The 18,317-nt window shown below is 43.2% G+C and overlaps 2 non-coding genes across 2 annotated transcripts; both read right to left on the reverse strand.

Annotated features, from left to right (window-relative positions):
- Nucleotides 1-5,587: 5,587 nt before the first annotated feature.
- Trnat-ugu (transfer RNA threonine (anticodon UGU)) lies at nt 5,588-5,662 on the reverse strand. Its single transcript has one exon. It is a non-coding gene; the product is annotated as a tRNA-Thr (tRNA).
- Nucleotides 5,663-6,030: 368 nt separating this feature from the next.
- On the reverse strand, nt 6,031-6,105 carry Trnat-ugu (transfer RNA threonine (anticodon UGU)). Its single transcript has one exon. It is a non-coding gene; the product is annotated as a tRNA-Thr (tRNA).
- Between the last annotated feature and the right edge of the window lie 12,212 nt (nt 6,106-18,317).

The following is an 18,317-nucleotide window of genomic DNA, read 5'->3' on the forward strand; positions in this document are numbered from 1 at the left end:
CCGGTGTGATGGAAAACTTTTCTTGATGTGTGTATTTACGACAGCGATAATCGTCAAATAGTTTCTGTTCTCTCAGACATCATGCTTGTGTCTGTATCTTCCATTAGAATGACCTTCAGACATGATGCATGTCAGAAGAACATTGTAATGAGACATACGACACTGAATAAACAAAGACATTATAATAATCAATGATATTAAAATTTACGTTTGACATAACTTACACATGAAAATTTTCAGATCTTACAATGTGCCGCTCTTCATGAATGACCCATGTACAGCACTCAGTAGAAACGCTGAAGTGCTACTGTTCTTGCTGTGGCAGATCATGAAGCAGCCTACAACAAAACTAATTGTCCTCAAGTGGACAAATTGCAGATATGACGTTTTTTGAGCACATGGGGGCACTTTGCACGTATTTTTCGGTGACAAAAACTAAACAATGAAGTTTCTTGACTTGTATCACTTTTATTGCCTGGTTGTGAAATAATAAAGGATTAGAAAAAGCAAGAGGCACAATAGGCTTAGGGGCGATAAAAACAATTAAGCACACAGACGATGAAATACTGGTGGCAGAATCAGAAAAATAAATGGTTCAAATGGCTCTGAGCACTATGGGACTTAACATCTGAGGTCATCAGTCCCCTAAAACTTTGAACTACTTAAACCTAACTAACCTACGGACATCACACACATCCATGCCGGAGGCAGGATTCGAAACTGCGACCATAGCAGTCGCGCGGTTCCGGACTGAAGCGCCTAGAACCGCTCGGCCGCCACGGCCGGTGGCAGAATCAGAGATAAAATTTCAATATGTGGTGTAGAGGGTGGTAAATGTGTGAACTGAGTATGGACTGGGCACGTTTTGGACTGGTAATGTTCCGTTAAAATATCATTTAAAGGAAAGGCCTTGGAAAATAAATTTTTTAGGTTCTTATGAAGTTCATTACAAAAATGGAAGCTGTGCGGAGTAAAAAAGAAGGAAAATACCTGCTGGAAAACGGATTCTGGAAAAAAGCGAACGGTTGGTTGAGAATAAAAATAATCCCAACAGAACTAAGAAAGAGATTCACCGAGTGAGATATACATTGTATGTAGCACCATATGACTTAATGATGGAGAGTAAAAAGCGAGACGTAAACTACTTGGATAGTTTCGGGATGTAGCAGTAGATGAAACTTCCTGGCAGATTAAAACTGTGTGCCCGACCGAGACTCGAACTCAGGACCTTTGCCTTTCGCGGGCAAGCGCTCTACCATCTGAGCTACCGAAGCACGACTCACGCCCGGTACTCACAGCTTTACTTCTGCCAGTATCTCGTCTCCTACCTTCCAAACTTTACAGAAGCTCTCCTGCGAACCATGCAGAACTAGCACTCCTGAAAGAAAGGATATAGCGGAGACATGGCTTAGCCACAGCCTGGGGGATGTTTCCAGAATGAGATTTTCACTCTGCAGCGGAGTGTGCGCTGATATGAAACTTCCTGGCAGATTAAAACTGTGTGCCCGACCGAGACTCGAACTCAGGACCTTTGCCTTTCGCGGGCAAGCGCTCTACCATCTGAGCTACCGAAGCACGACTCACGCCCGGTACTCACAGCTTTACTTCTGCCAGTATCTCGTCTCCTACCTTCCAAACTTTACAGAAGCTCTCCTGCGAACCATGCAGAACTAGCACTCCTGAAAGAAAGGATATAGCGGAGACATGGCTTAGCCACAGCCTGGGGGATGTTTCCAGAATGAGATTTTCACTCTGCAGCGGAGTGTGCGCTGATATGAAACTTCCTGGCAGATTAAAACTGCGTGCCCGACCGAGACTCGAACTCAGGACCTTTGCCTTTCGCGGGCAAGCGCTCTACCATCTGAGCTACCGAAGCACGACTCACGCCCGGTACTCACAGCTTTACTTCTGCCAGTATCTCGTCTCCTACCTTCCAAACTTTACAGAAGCTCTCCTGCGAACCATGCAGAACTAGCACTCCTGAAAGAAAGGATATAGCGGAGACATGGCTTAGCCACAGCCTGGGGGATGTTTCCAGAATGAGATTTTCACTCTGCAGCGGAGTGTGCGCTGATATGAAACTTCCTGGCAGATTAAAACTGTGTGCCCGACCGAGACTCGAACTCAGGACCTTTGCCTTTCGCGGGCAAGCGCTCTACCATCTGAGCTACCGAAGCACGACTCACGCCCGGTACTCACAGCTTTACTTCTGCCAGTATCTCGTCTCCTACCTTCCAAACTTTACAGAAGCTCTCCTGCGAACCATGCAGAACTAGCACTCCTGAAAGAAAGGATATAGCGGAGACATGGCTTAGCCACAGCCTGGGGGATGTTTCCAGAATGAGATTTTCATTCTGCAGCGGAGTGTGCGTTGATATGAAACTTCCTGGCAGATTAAAACTGTGTGCCCGACCGAGACTCGAACTCAGGACCTTTGCCTTTCGCGGGCAAGCGCTCTACCATCTGAGCTACCGAAGCACGACTCACGCCCGGTACTCACAGCTTTACTTCTGCCAGTATCTCGTCTCCTACCTTCCAAACTTTACAGAAGCTCTCCTGCGAACCATGCAGAACTAGCACTCCTGAAAGAAAGGATATAGCGGAGACATGGCTTAGCCACAGCCTGGGGGATGTTTCCAGAATGAGATTTTCACTCTGCAGCGGAGTGTGCGCTGATATGAAACTTCCTGGCAGATTAAAACTGTGTGCCCGACCGAGACTCGAACTCAGGACCTTTGCCTTTCGCGGGCAAGCGCTCTACCATCTGAGCTACCGAAGCACGACTCACGCCCGGTACTCACAGCTTTACTTCTGCCAGTATCTCGTCTCCTACCTTCCAAACTTTACAGAAGCTCTCCTGCGAACCATGCAGAACTAGCACTCCTGAAAGAAAGGATATAGCGGAGACATGGCTTAGCCACAGCCTGGGGGATGTTTCCAGAATGAGATTTTCACTCTGCAGCGGAGTGTGCGCTGATATGAAACTTCCTGGCAGATTAAAACTGTGTGCCCGACCGAGACTCGAACTCAGGACCTTTGCCTTTCGCGGGCAAGCGCTCTACCATCTGAGCTACCGAAGCACGACTCACGCCCGGTACTCACAGCTTTACTTCTGCCAGTATCTCGTCTCCTACCTTCCAAACTTTACAGAAGCTCTCCTGCGAACCATGCAGAACTAGCACTCCTGAAAGAAAGGATATAGCGGAGTCATGGCTTAGCCACAGCCTGGGGGATGTTTCCAGAATGAGATTTTCACTCTGCAGCGGAGTGTGCGCTGATATGAAACTTCCTGGCAGATTAAAACTGTGTGCCCGACCGAGACTCGAACTCAGGACCTTTGCCTTTCGCGGGCAAGCGCTCTACCATCTGAGCTACCGAAGCACGACTCACGCCCGGTACTCACAGCTTTACTTCTGCCAGTATCTCGTCTCCTACCTTCCAAACTTTACAGAAGCTCTCCTGCGAACCATGCAGAACTAGCACTCCTGAAAGAAAGGATATAGCGGAGACATGGCTTAGCCACAGCCTGGGGGATGTTTCCAGAATGAGATTTTCATTCTGCAGCGGAGTGTGCGTTGATATGAAACTTCCTGGCAGATTAAAACTGTGTGCCCGACCGAGACTCGAACTCAGGACCTTTGCCTTTCGCGGGCAAGCGCTCTACCATCTGAGCTACCGAAGCACGACTCACGCCCGGTACTCACAGCTTTACTTCTGCCAGTATCTCGTCTCCTACCTTCCAAACTTTACAGAAGCTCTCCTGCGAACCATGCAGAACTAGCACTCCTGAAAGAAAGGATATAGCGGAGACATGGCTTAGCCACAGCCTGGGGGATGTTTCCAGAATGAGATTTTCACTCTGCAGCGGAGTGTGCGCTGATATGAAACTTCCTGGCAGATTAAAACTGTGTGCCCGACCGAGACTCGAACTCAGGACCTTTGCCTTTCGCGGGCAAGCGCTCTACTATCTGAGCTACCGAAGCACGACTCACGCCCGGTACTCACAGCTTTACTTCTGCCAGTATCTCGTCTCCTACCTTCCAAACTTTACAGAAGCTCTCCTGCGAACCATGCAGAACTAGCACTCCTGAAAGAAAGGATATAGCGGAGACATGGCTTAGCCACAGCCTGGGGGATGTTTCCAGAATGAGATTTTCACTCTGCAGCGGAGTGTGCGCTGATATGAAACTTCCTGGCAGATTAAAACTGTGTGCCCGACCGAGACTCGAACTCAGGACCTTTGCCTTTCGCGGGCAAGCGCTCTACCATCTGAGCTACCGAAGCACGACTCACGCCCGGTACTCACAGCTTTACTTCTGCATGGTTCACAGGAGAGCTTCTGTAAAGTTTAGAAGGTAGGAGACGAGATACTGGCAGAAGTAAAGCTGTGAGTACCGGGCGTGAGTCGTGCTTCGGTAGCTCAGATGGTAGAGCGCTTGCCCGCGAAAGGCAAAGGTCCTGAGTTCGAGTCTCGGTCGGGCACACAGTTTTAATCTGCCAGGAAGTTTCATATCAGCGCACACTCCGCTGCAGAGTGAAAATCTCATTCTGTAGCAGTAGATAAAAATGCTTAAAGCGAAGTGAACTCACAGAATGATAAACAAGTACGCTTAAGAACAGTAGAGGAAGGAAAATAGTGGAAATGTGGAAAACACATCGCGAAGAAACTGCCCTCTACGAAGGGTCTCCGAATGAAAGATTTCAGCGTATAGAGGTGGAGGAAGGAGGCGGCCTGGAATGATGGATAACACTACAAACGTACAAGGTCATGATCAGATTAAGGAAGAAGCACGGGAAAGATATTTTAAAGAATACGGTATTGCTGTGCCTATGTTATTCAGAATTACGATGCAATGTTCCTTCGAATATGCATGCATGTCGAAGGGACGGAATAGTATAATTACCCTTTAATCGTGCGACAAAAACCAAGGGCGCCTTTTTGCTGTCAGTTATTGATTTTATGGCCGCGAGGTATTAGCCGAGCGGTCCCAGGCGCTGCAGTCATGGACTGTGCGGCTGGTCCCGGCGCAGGTTCGAGTCCTCCCTCGGGCATGGGTGTGCGTGTTTGTCCTTAGGATAATTTAGGTTAAGTAGTGTGTAAGCTTATGGACTGATGACCTAAGTAGTTAAGTCCCATAAAATTTCACATACATTTTTATTGATTTTATTGCTCGTTTAGATCGCGGATTCAACTCGTCGCATTCACAAAATACATATATTGCTAGCACAGAAAGTGACGGTCAGAATAAGCTGCTGTGCAGGCCTTCATCATTCCGTCTCATAATTCTCACTTTTCTATCCCTAATCAAGCACAGGCTCGTGTGATTTGTGAATAACTACAAAGACTCATTCAAAACGAATTGCATCGCCCGCTCTGAGAACCGAAGACAAAAGGCGAACAAAAAAGTTAGTTTATATTTGTGTAGCTCTTCGTTTACCACTGAACGCGATGGTGGACACTGTCTTGTTGGTTGAATATGTGTGACTGATTTGTGTTGACACTTTTATGCATGAAATGATAATTAAATGGACACCCTAGCTGCAAACAGCCGTTGATATACTTCATTGGGGACATTTTGGAAATGTGTGCCCCGACCGGGACTCGAACCCGGGATCTCCTGCTTACATGGCAGACGCTCTATCCATCTGAGCCACCGTGGGCACGGAGGATAGTGCGCCTGCCAGGACTTATGCCTTGCACGCTCCCCGTGAGACCCACATTCCCAACATGTCCACACCACTACATTCGTAGTGAGCCTAATAGATGTTTGCCCTTCATACTCATTACTCGTGGCAGATTAATCTACCAAGTCCCGTAAGAGTTTGGGCATAGCGTGTGCATTCGCACAAGGAGGTCAATGGCCGGGAAGCCATATTTTAACTATATATGAAGGTAGTATCTGTTCCCGAAAGAACAGTTACCGTTGATGACCATGCAGCTTTCGCTTTTAGAATGAAATGATAATTAAATGGACACCATAGTTGCAAACAGGCGTTGACATACTTCATTGAGGACATGTTGAAAATGTGTGCCCCGACCGGGACTCGAACCCGGGATCTCCTGCTTACATGGCAGACGCTCTATCCATCTGAGCCACCGTGGGCCTGGAGGATAGTGCGCCTGCCAGGACTTACGCCTTGCACGCTCCCCGTGAGACCCACATTCCCAACATGTCCACACCACTACATTCGTAGTGAGCCTAATAGATGTTTGCCCATCATACTCATTACTCGTGGCAGATTAATCTACCAAGTCCCGTAAGAGTTTGGGCATAGCGTGTGCATTCGCACAAGGAGGTCAATGGCCGGGAAGCCATATTTTAACTATATATGAAGGTAGTATCTGTCCCCGAAAGAACAGTTACCGATGATGATCATGCAGCTTTCGCTTTTAGAATGAAATGATAATTAAATGGACACCCTAGTTGCTAACAGGCGTTGATATACTTCATTGGGGACATGTTGAAAAATGTGTGCCCCGACCGGGATTCGAACCGAGGATCTCCTGGTTACATGGCGGACGCTCTATCCATCTGAGCCGACGAGGGCACAGAGGATAGTTTGCCTGCAGGGACTTATCCCTTGCACGCTCGCCTTATATGCATGATGAATATGTACGATAAATTCCAAATATTCAGACATAAACTGAAAGGCTGCCATGTGGCACACTCCTTTCGCTCTGTATACAGTTCTTCTCAGTACCTCAGCGCCTTTTTGCAATGCACCTCTTCTTCGTACATACAATCGACAGTATTTTTTTCCTCTTATTTTTCTCTTTCCCATTGCAGTTTGCGGTATTAGTAGTGTATGAATTTTGTCGTTATTCGTTGCCTGACAGCATAGCTTTGGCTTGCATTGCCCCACGAAACCGAAAGGCTTCAGCTTTGAGTCACAATCACTAAATTATGCGATGAAACTTAGACCTATTATAGTGAATATTCGTAGAGTTTTTGAGGAAGCCCTTAACATAAATTGACGAAGAAAAGGATAGCAATCAGTTGCAAAATCAGTCCTTTTTTTAATAGTGAAATTCTGAACGATCGCTGCGCACACAGGGATCTGATGACTTCCAATTTAGTTAATACATATGAGATAAGATAACTTCTAAGACGTAAAACAATAACTAATTTGTGCAAAAGTAATAAATTATAGAACAGGACAGACACCAGAATCGCAGCAATCGTTATCAAGATTACAACAGGTATGTCCGAGCGATGAAGCAGCCGCAGAATACAAAGAAACAGAGGTCAGAATTAAACTAATCGAGAGATTTGTCGTTATTTTTAAAAATGTCTACGTACGGAAATTGTACATTAAGTTCTCACAGAACAAACTGAAATTTCTATGTGTAATTATTACTCTACCTTTCACGTGTCTCATACTTACACGTAAATGTTTATATTTGAACGTACTGGCACTGTACGACCACTGCAACTCTATTTGTTTAAGAAGTTTTACCCAAATATACGCAGACGAATCCAGATAGACACATTTAACGTCAGGACGGAAACACTCTCTTTCGTAGCATCAACTTTAATACAGTGTGGATATGCAGGGTGATTCCTTGATGATGTTACAAACTTTCAGGGATGAGGAAGGGCAAATGCATCAGTTTGTGGTAAGGGACTCTGTTCCGGAATGACCGAGTCGAAAATTATCAGCGAAAATCTTTCTGGTATCTCTGACAGTGGAATACATGTACAGGTATTGTTGTTGTTAAGGTTGTGCGGTAGGCAACTTTCGGATGTGGTGATATGGACCAAAAGAAGAGAAAAATGTCTAGCAAACATGGAATCTAAAACATATACCTTAAGAGGTTTAGGCGCTTCTTCATCTTCGATGGTGTGAAACAAATCTTTTCTAATGAGCGCTCTGTGCTTTCCATGTTTTGGGAGAAGGTAGTATGGACCAAAAACACTGTTTAGTGAACGTAGGCTCTAGAACACTTGAAGAACTATGATCATTACTTTAGAAGAAGAGATATGTTTCACAATAGCGAAGATGAAAAAGTGCTCATAGTCCTTAAGGTATACATTTTACAGCCCACTCTTAAAAGCCATTTTTTTCTTGTTTTGCTCCGTATTACCACCACTGAAAGTTGCCTAGCCTACAATCAGAGCATCAATAGTACTATCAGAGCTGTCATAACGATTATCGCTTGTAACCTGCAATTCAGTCATTCCCGGCGCAGGATCACTTACATAAAATTGGTACATTTAATCTCCTTCGTCATCTTTGAAAGTATCATAGCGTCACCCAGTATACTAAAGGAAAAGGGGACGTAAAACGATTAGCTCTTAACTTCCTGTAGACATCTTTTGTTTGTGTAACATGATAATAATATGTTTGATAATTTATGGGATTGGTATGTTCAAAAATCGTATGGTATGTTTAAAAATGTATGATATTTTCCAGCTTTAAACACTAAAAGCTATATATTAAAAATGTAGGGAATAAAACAAAATAACAAAAATAAAATAAAAAGTAAAATGAAGTGAGATTATATCTAGCAAGTGTAAGTTAAATATAGTGCTCAGATTAATTCTAAAGTTAAATTCTACAGCCTTCCAGTTTTGCGCCGGCCTCGGCAAAACGTTAGTCTAAGCACCCTCTGTACTACTGTCTGGGATTTTAATTTCTGAAATAGAGTCCAATACCTTTGTATGACTCGATATAGCCCGAGTAGTCACGTCCCGTGCAGGCAGCCAATTTGTCAGCTTTGTGATGAGCAGTATGAACGAAAGATACGGAGCGCACACAACTTATTTTGTGCTAAATATGTTTGCCTATGCTTATAACAAATAGAAAGTCACTTCCTGTTACAAACAATAGTGCAGATGTAAAAGAAGACTGTAAGAAACTTGCAAACATAAGCACAGGCTGACAGTTCTGGTGATGTTCTATAGCAGCGTCTATGTTAATAGTGAAAAATAGACAGCTTTCATTCGGAAAAGTGATTGTTATACATAAGTTTGTCCGTTTATATCTGCTTCATCCGAGCAATTGAATATTTCATAATGTGAGGTTTTGCATTCAAATTATTTCATAAAATCTTATCATGTGTAGTAGACCATATTTTGACTATAGTAAATTTTGTCTAATATCAAGTAATTCTCTTGATAGGTATTGATTGTAAGTTGCATTTTATTGTAACTAAGTTAATTAACACATATTTCAGTTAAGTGAATGCTGAGTTTTTGCTTTAAGCAGAAATAAGGAACTTTCTAAATATGTCATCCACCTAAAAGGACGACTGCTACGGCTCGTAAAGTAAAGAAAATTTTTGTAGTGTCAAATGATTTAGTTCTGTTTTTAAGTATTTAGTCTGCGTTCCAATGCATGTTAAGTGTGGATGCTGCGTAGCGTAGTCAGAGAGCGCTATGTGTAGATCGTGGGTTGGAGTTTTACTGGAGCGGTGAAGTGAAGTGAAATGGTGATTTGGCATTATTGGCCGGGAGACCGCTTGTGGGGTTGTTGGGCTGCCTAATGCAATTCTTTTAATTTGACGCGACTTCGGTGACTTGCGCCTAGAGGATGATGAGGAGAACATGACACCCAGTCCCTGAGCAGACAAGATCTCCGTGCCGGCAGGGATTCGAACCCGGGCCCGGTGCATGGCAGTCAGACGCACAGACCACTTTTTTTTTTTAAGAACCTTCCTGGCACTTAAAAGAAAGGAGTCGGGGGTAAAGTGGGCAAGAGTCGCAACCCAAGGCCTGGCCAAGAAGTCCCCTTCAGCCCTTCCCTCCCCCAGGAACCAAGGAATGTGTAGGGAATGTCGAGTAGAAGTACAAAGAATATCAATTATATATTTATTTGTTTATTTATTTCTTTTTTGTTGTACTGCTTTCCTTGTAATTTGTTATTAATACCATCGATAATTCCAGGAAACCGAGGTCTCGAGGAGGATGGAGTGGCAAGTCGCCAGACACGGGGAGACGGTCGAGACATAGATTTTAGGAGGACATTACGATAACCAGAGAATAACCGATTCTAAGAGTAGAAAAGGCGTTTATCAATTCCTCTTTGCAGTAACACCCTAACTCTGGCTTAGAAAGACGCTAAAAATTACCTGCATTTGCTGTTGTGGATAACTGCACAATGGTGTTAATTAAGGTAATTAAGGAAGTGCCAAAAATCAAGGATATTTTTCTCGCCGTCAGCATACAAGTAGTTACCTGTGTGTCTACAAATCCACTTCACGGAGTTCGTCTTCGCTTGCGTGAAGTACCCTGAGTTCAGAGAGGTGAGGTATCTGATGAAGAGGCATACGGGTAATTAGGGCCATCATTTGTCGCACCAAGAACCAGAACCTGTCGCTGATCCACACACCGGCTGGTACTCGTTAGTATCCAAGGCAACAAACAACGGGTGTTTGCAAAATGAATCCCATGAAGGTGTGACCGTCATACTTGCTTCCCATTGATCAAAGGTACCATTCAGATTGGACGTCTGTGTTAAGATAAGGAGTGCACGCCGATCGTTAGACGGGACGTCATTCAACGTGGGTATAATTACCCTCAACCAGATTTGGTTACCTGTGCTGCCGAAGAAAGCCACAGATCGGCTTTGTGGATGTCAAACGCTTGGCCAGGATGGCAGTACGAACCTAGATCAGTTCGAGGAAAAACTGTCGGAAGTAAAAGAGGGGTGGAGCGGGATAAATGCTGAGCGAGAGTTTGGTGCATGGGCCTCCAGCAACAGGCCGGTAAGGCAGGTAGGACAACGGCACCACAGCACCATTTGAGAGCTAACGAAAAGAGTTATAGCTCTGTCAGGGACGTGATACAAACCTAAACCACCCGTGCACCGCAGGAGGGTGAGGTCAAGGAAGGCAGGATTCGGTTACGATTGTGTACGGAGCCGTAATCAGTTACTATTGGTTGGCTTTTCTTTTAATCACACACAATTTATTTAAAATCAACAACAAATCAAAACAATGGCAATAATATAAGAATTGTTTCACGGCTGAAGGCCTTAAACGCCAAGAACGGAAATTATTTAAAAAATTTAAGAAACATACATAAATTTCAGACATGACAAACAATGTTTTGGAAACAGGTCAATGTGGTCGCAATTAGAATTGTGAAGCAAGTAACCACAGTCATGGCTGAAGGCCTTTAACACCAAGAACGGCAATTATTTTTTAAAAAAATTAACAAACATACATAAAATACAGAGACGGCAAATAATGTTTTGAAAACAAGCCAATGTGGGCGCAATTAGAATTTTAAGACAAGTAAGTACAGTCACGACTGAAGGCCTTTAACGCCAAAAATGGCAATCATTAAAAAAATTTAGCAACATACAATAAAACAAAAAATATAATAACAAAGGTTAGTTCATAAGGACAGGCAACCGGTCACCAAACAGGTGCGACAAATGATGGTAACTTGGTAATACAATAATAAAATAATAACACAACAAAAAACAGAAGGGCCAGTCACAGACGGTGCTCCAGGAATGGCCTCTGAGTAGGTCAGGCCAAAAACACTTTCGCGAGCGATGGGAAAGGCAGCCAAGAGTTGCATTCACACCCCAAAATGATAACTCAGGCTAGTGGCAGTCTAACAAGTGACTAATGATGATCTTGGTGTGGCTACCTGATGTCCAAAACCCAAATGCAAAGATGTAAAAATACGTCAAAGCCGGAACCGGCGGTCTGGACTCCGCCTGCAGAATACTGTGCTTAGAGCGCCCGAAACAAGAAAGGAATCACTACCACCAAGGCAGAAGAATCGCCAACCAACCTACAATCAAGAAAGCTGTCAAACTTACACGCCTCACCGGACAGCGACGTAACATACACTGCCGTTACATATACTAACCGCCAGACACTGCCGTTACATATACTAACCGCCAGGGCAGGTAACTGGGGCGTTAGCGGCCACCAGGCAGGAAAATACCGCTGGTGGACTTAACAATTGTAACAAGCTGAAGGTAGTAAATAGTTATTAGAAGCCCAGGAAAGCTAATCAGATCCGCCTTCCCCAAGCACTCCACTCGCTGTTCTTGCCTCGGCGACACTACGGCCAACAATACGAACCCAAGTGACAGGAGAATGGCGAGACTTCACAATGGTGAAGGTTCGTCTACTCGAATTGAACTCAAAACTTGCAGGATGCGGTTTCGACGAGGTCGTGCACCCTCGTGACCACAGTACTTCGATCCAGCAGTCCATGCACGTCACCAGCAGTCCCTACGTGTTCTCACTCTGCTCGGACCTCGTTCCTCCTGCGTCCCTAACCGAACTGCTCACTCACACGACACAGAAGAACAACGACGTCACCCAAAAGATAGGGCCACATTTACTACATTTAGAGCTACCACAAAGGCTTACCGACAATCATTCTTCCCACGCGCCATTTGCGAGTGAAACAGAGGAGAGGGGATACTACAAGTACCCTCCACCAAGTTGCAGTGGAAAGTAAGAAAGACATAGAAGACCTGTTGAAGGGCATCGACTCCGTAAATACCACATAATAAGACTTAAACGGATAAACTAGGCAAAGACGAAGGTGACGGAGGGTGGTAGAAAGGAGAATAACGAATTGGTTATAATCAAAATTGATTACGACATAGTGGAGCACTTGAAACAATGAAAGTTCCTGGCAGATCAAAACTGTGTGCCGGACCGAGACTCGAACTCGGGACCATTGCCTTTTTCGGGCAAGTGCTCTCCTATCTTTTTTTTTATTATCAGAGTGACTTGGTACTATCATGAAACTTCAGTAGACCATAGTCAAACCATCATGTAATATAAGCTGCAAATGGGAGAAAAAATTAATTATGATAGCAAAACAGTAATAGAAGCAGAAAGGGAAAAAACCGAGAACATATCTGAAAAAACACCACCAAGCTATTATGATATGTACAAACAACTTTTTCATAGTTTTTCATTTATTTAGTTTTTTAAATTTTTATTTATTTTTTATATATAATCTAAAAACAGAAAGACAACGAATCAGTTTATATTCTAAATAGCAAACTAAGAAATTCCAATATGAATTGGATTGTATACGCTCATGTGTATGTAGACATCATCCGTATGCATTTTACAATAGAACTGGAGCGCTACTGAGTCAAAACACTAAACAAGACGAGCAGGTAACCTAGCAGAGAACAAACCGAAGCAAATCAGATGGGAAACATACGTAACAAGGAAAAAACCTATCATGTGAAAAATGACGTTAATCAACACCTTGCCGACGGGAAAAAAGATTCAGCATACTGGCGAAGAGGTCTCGATATCGAGGCATTCGCAACCATGTCCAATAGGCCGTGACCATGTACTGCATGAAGTTATTGTGAACTTCCCCATCGCCTTCTACAACATAATAAACTAAGTGTCTCAGTAACCATATAACGGTATCTTTTTTCGACCGTGAAAACAAGGAAGAATCTGGTTGCAATATGATGTCCGTAGTGTATAGTCTCACAAGATCGAGTAAGGAAGGCCAATTGCGTCCTAATCCAAGTCCAATTTGCCACATGACCTCCACAAGTAAAGCGATGTAGTGTCATATCCGTAGACGTACAACGACTGCATAAATCCGTGTCGCTAAGCCCAATACGGAAAAGTCGCTCGTTCGTTGGAATCATGTTATTTACTACCTTATACTAAGAGGCGATACGCGCATCGGCAGTATCGGAGGACCGATATTGCAGCAAACTGTCACCGAGTTTGTTTTCGGCGATCCTCTTTCAACAAGGTTCGGGCAAGGGACTGCTTTCCAACGAGTCTGTAGGAATTTCATGGTGAGGAAGGTGTAGGGAAGCAGCCTACTCACGCCGTATAAAATTCACATCAATCTTTCCATTGTGTGCCAGCCAGTCCGCTGTAACTAGCTCTGATGTCATAAATGTTGCGCAATACTTTAAAAATCAAGTAAATAACCTGAAACGTTTCTAGCATGTCAGTAGTAATACTCAATCAATATGTGTTGAATATCAGTTCAATAACTTTAACCATTTTCGAAATTTGGATGTTTTCTGTAAAAATCATTGGTGCAACAGAAAAGAGCTAGGAAAAATTTACATTTAGATTCCTTTTGCATAATAATTTAGTAGAAACAGTATTCTGGATCTCACAAATTAAAATTTTAGTTGAAATTCGTGATTTTCTGGTTTTTGTCTTAAAAATTAAGGAAGCAAGATAGATTAAGTAGGCGAATAAATGAAGCTAGGATGTTTAAATTTAAGTAGAAGGGAAATCCGCTATAATCATAAGGATGTGAGAAGTTTCACCTGAATAACTGTAAAACTATAGCTATAGCGTATCTCCAAAGAGCAAGTTCAGAGCTCGTCTACTGCGTGTAGTGTAATTAAATTAATTCTCTCGACCAAAATATTTGACTGAGCCACGTCAGACTTTTATTATGATTACTTACCTGTGTACTGATTGCACATTTAAATTGAGATCTTCATCGGCCAACAGCAAAGGAAGCAATGATTTATTCCATAACTTAAAGTGGTGAATTACTAGCCCAGCGGCTAGTCGGGAGAGCAGATCTGATCAGGCGTTCCCTTAGCCGTCCGCACCGCGGCTTTATATATAAGAACGCTGCGCGAGAGAGGAAGGCCCCAGTTCTCTCCATACGCTGATTAGCGCACCACTTGTGCCGGGAGTCGCGTCGTGTCGGTACCATTGCTACAAACAGCCTCGGATGCCGTAATAAGTTACTCGGGATACGCGTATCTCGTTTTCAAGTGAAGTGTTAATCCTGGGATGACTTTAATGATCTATCTTCAGTTTGCGTATGTCGTATTTTCACGTGCCGCCGCGGGACAGACATTCTACCATTATTTAGCGTGGCGTTTGATGAACATTATCATCAAATTATGGCGAGCATTCACTTAAACATTTAATTTGAACAGTTATAGTTGCATCAGAGCATTAGACTCTGAACTGCTCTGGTAGTTGGATTGTGTGTATTCTTTTTTGTCTATGACTTTCAGAATATAGTTAACATTTTAGAGAGAATGGTTTTTGATTATGAATCCCAGACAATCTCCTAATTCCTCAGAGCTATAAGCTGTAGCTATAAATGTATTTCTCAGATGAAGTGGGCACTAGGAATTCTAATTACAGGCTTCACGTTTTGCTAATCACTTTCTGGTTGCCAATATTGTAGTCAGAGAGCCAGTGTTGAGAATGGCAAACAGCAATAAATAAATAAAAGGAACATCTATAACAATTATTCCACACGCCGCCCCACATATGGTGAATCGGGCGGGAAATGCATCTTTTCTACATTACATTCTACATTTAATAACAATTATTCCACCCGCCGCCCCACATATGTTAATAATCGGCCGGGAAAGAAACTGAGTAAAAGTGAAAGTGATTTTTAAATATTCGGATTCGGGAGTGAAGTGCGACACACAACTGAGTAATAGAACAGTGATAGTGTCACGTGTGTATGTGGACGACGCAATTGGATTAACAACGCATCTGGATTGATGGAGCTGGCACTGAGTCTAGCGGCGCTGCCGGCATCGCGAGAAGCCAGTTTCGCCTCACCGCAGTTGTCCGCCGGAGCAACCGGAGCCATGCCTGCAGTTGCGGGCCACGCAAACACACAGCAGCCGTCGAAGTGCCGTCTGCAGTTCAATGCGCCGCGTCGCATCAGCAATCCTGGTACGCCGCGCCGGCAGCGTCATACATCGTGCAGAAGGAACTAAGTTAAGTGAAAAGCTGTAAAAATTTTACTAACCTGCACTAAAAGACTGTCGGCGATGGAACCGCCAGAATGAGGTTAACCTTAAATCAGAACCTATGTCTGGTGAGGGAACTATAAATCCAGACAACGGTTCAAGTGTAAATATGCGTGAAAATAGTAATGTTAAAGTGAAGTATGAGGTATTGCCTCCTGACAGTAGTGTGAAAAGGGGCAATGATTCAATAATAGAGACCCCTGTAGTAAAGCAGAAATCAGAAATTGTTAATTTATTGGATGATAGTTTATCTGATGAGTTAAAAACGAAACAGTCATCAGAGGTGGTAGAGTTTAAAAAGGATAAGTTAGATATGACTGATCGATCAGAAGTTTCACTTAGTTTTGATGATTCTGGTATTGGAGCTAGTTTTTCGTCACCTGAGTGTGATAAAAAACCAGCTAGTGAGCAACCCAAAGATAGTGGGGCTATTGATTTAAATGTTATATTACAAGCAATAGCTACCAGTAATGCTAAAATGACAGCTGAATTAAAGTCTGAAATAACTGAGGTCAAAAGCAGTAATGCTGAATTAAAGTATGAGATTGTGGCCAGCCAAACTAATTTTAATAAACGGTTTGAGGCAATGGACAATAAATTAGAATCCAATAAAGCTGAATTAGAAACTTCCTTCAAGGCTGGTTGCAATAAGTTGAAAGAGGATCTGGACAGTTTTAATTATAAAATTGATTACAACCATGAGGATATTAAGAAAAAGGTTGCTCAACAGTTATCTGAGATGTAAAAAACAGTAAAATCCGAAGTTGCTGAGGTTCGCAAAGACTTCCAAATGGAAGATGCGAAGCTGGAGCACAAGTTAACAGAAAAGATCGAGGCGGTTCAAATGGTTCAAATGGCTCTGAGCACTATGGGACTTAACATCTATGGTCATCAGTCTCCTATAACTTAGAACTACTTAAACCCAACTAACCTAAGGACACCACACACATCCATGCCCGAGGCAGGATTCGAACCTGCGACCGTAGCAGTCGCGCGGTTCCGGACTGAGCGCCTAGACCCGCGAGACCACCGCGGCCGGCAGATCGAGGCGGAATCTGAACTGTGCTCAGATAGGTTTAAAGATGTTAATATAAAAGTAAACATATGTCAAGCAGAAGTAGACGCAATCAAAACTGATACTACTCATCTTGTGCAAAGAGTAGATAATGTTGAAATGAGAGTAGAAAATATTGGTACTAACATTGCTAACATTGAGAGTAAAGTAGCTTCAGTAACTTATGGTAATGGTAGTATGCAACAAATTGTAGCTGCAAACGCCGCTTTTATCGGGTGTCGGCAGTTCTTGCGGTTCGATCCAGATAAAAATATCCACCCGCTAGATTTATGGAATGATTTTGAACATGTGATTCCACCAACTTGGTCTGAACGAGAGAAAACCTCATTTATTAGAAGCCATTTAGCAGGTGACGCCATGCGTTGGTCAGCTGATGTTATGTCGAAGTGTAAAACATTAGCAGAATTTAAAACAGCTTTCATTAATGAGTATTGGTCTAGTAATAAGCAAAATGAAGTGTTGAGATAATTTTGGAGTGGAAAACGCTTCAATGCAGGCAAGGAATCTATTAAAGAGTTTGCTAGGTCCTGGATCTCACGTTTGTCACAATTGGCCGAAAAGCTAAAACCTGAAATGATAATACTAGGTCTTGAAGCCAAACTGCCATGGTATTGGCAAACTAGAATTATATCTGCCCCTAGAGACAATCTTGATCGTTTCATTGAATATTTGGAACGTGTAGAGCATGTAGCTGCCAATGAGGAGCAAGTACGTATTAACAGAAATGGTAATAACACTAGTAGTAATTTTAAGAACGAGTTGAATGGCAATGTAAACATCAGAACAGTAGGTGTTCGCCATCCTAAGAGAGGTAGGAATTGGAGACATAATTATCAGAACAAACAATGGCATCCAAATGATAGTAATTTTGTTTCGAACAAAATTATGCAGGTAAACAACAGTGCGGAAAGCAATGCTGTGCCAGTTAACTATAATGGAAATAAAGGAAACAGTAGTAGGCCGAGGCAGGAAAACTAGTTCCCATCTATGAGGACACTAGCGCTCACCAGGCGGTTACTTTTCCTAAGCCAGTAATTACAGTAATTGGTAAGACAGATCAGAATACTCAGACTGAACATGTGGATGAGGGGTCGATAGCATCTAAGGATACAGCAGAAATATTATTTCAGTCACAGTCTTTGATAGATACCGTTACAGACGCTTTGTAAGTGGGAAGAGAAAGAGAAGGCGCAGCATTGTAACGGTAGGGAAGAGCTACAAAATACTGAATTGTCAGGTGAAGAAGCAGAAGAAATTCATGCTTATATTTACGATGAGGATGATGTGCTCTTATCTAAAGTGCCTGTGCAGGATGTTGATACCGTACTAATAGATTTAGGATAGGAGGTAAGTGAGAATGTAGAAGATAGCCTGTTGGGGGTCGATGAACCCAGTAGCTGTGACCAGTTGTCACTTGAGAAGGAACCCGACGATAATAGTGAAAGTGGTTTAGCTGTAACTAGTGTTATGCCCGGTCTGAAGGCGCAGAATCGCTCAGACTACAGTAATTTGGGTCATGTTCAGC

This window comes from Schistocerca cancellata, chromosome 5 (assembly GCF_023864275.1).
Source record: "Schistocerca cancellata isolate TAMUIC-IGC-003103 chromosome 5, iqSchCanc2.1, whole genome shotgun sequence".
Taxonomy (NCBI): Eukaryota; Metazoa; Arthropoda; class Insecta; order Orthoptera; family Acrididae; genus Schistocerca; species Schistocerca cancellata.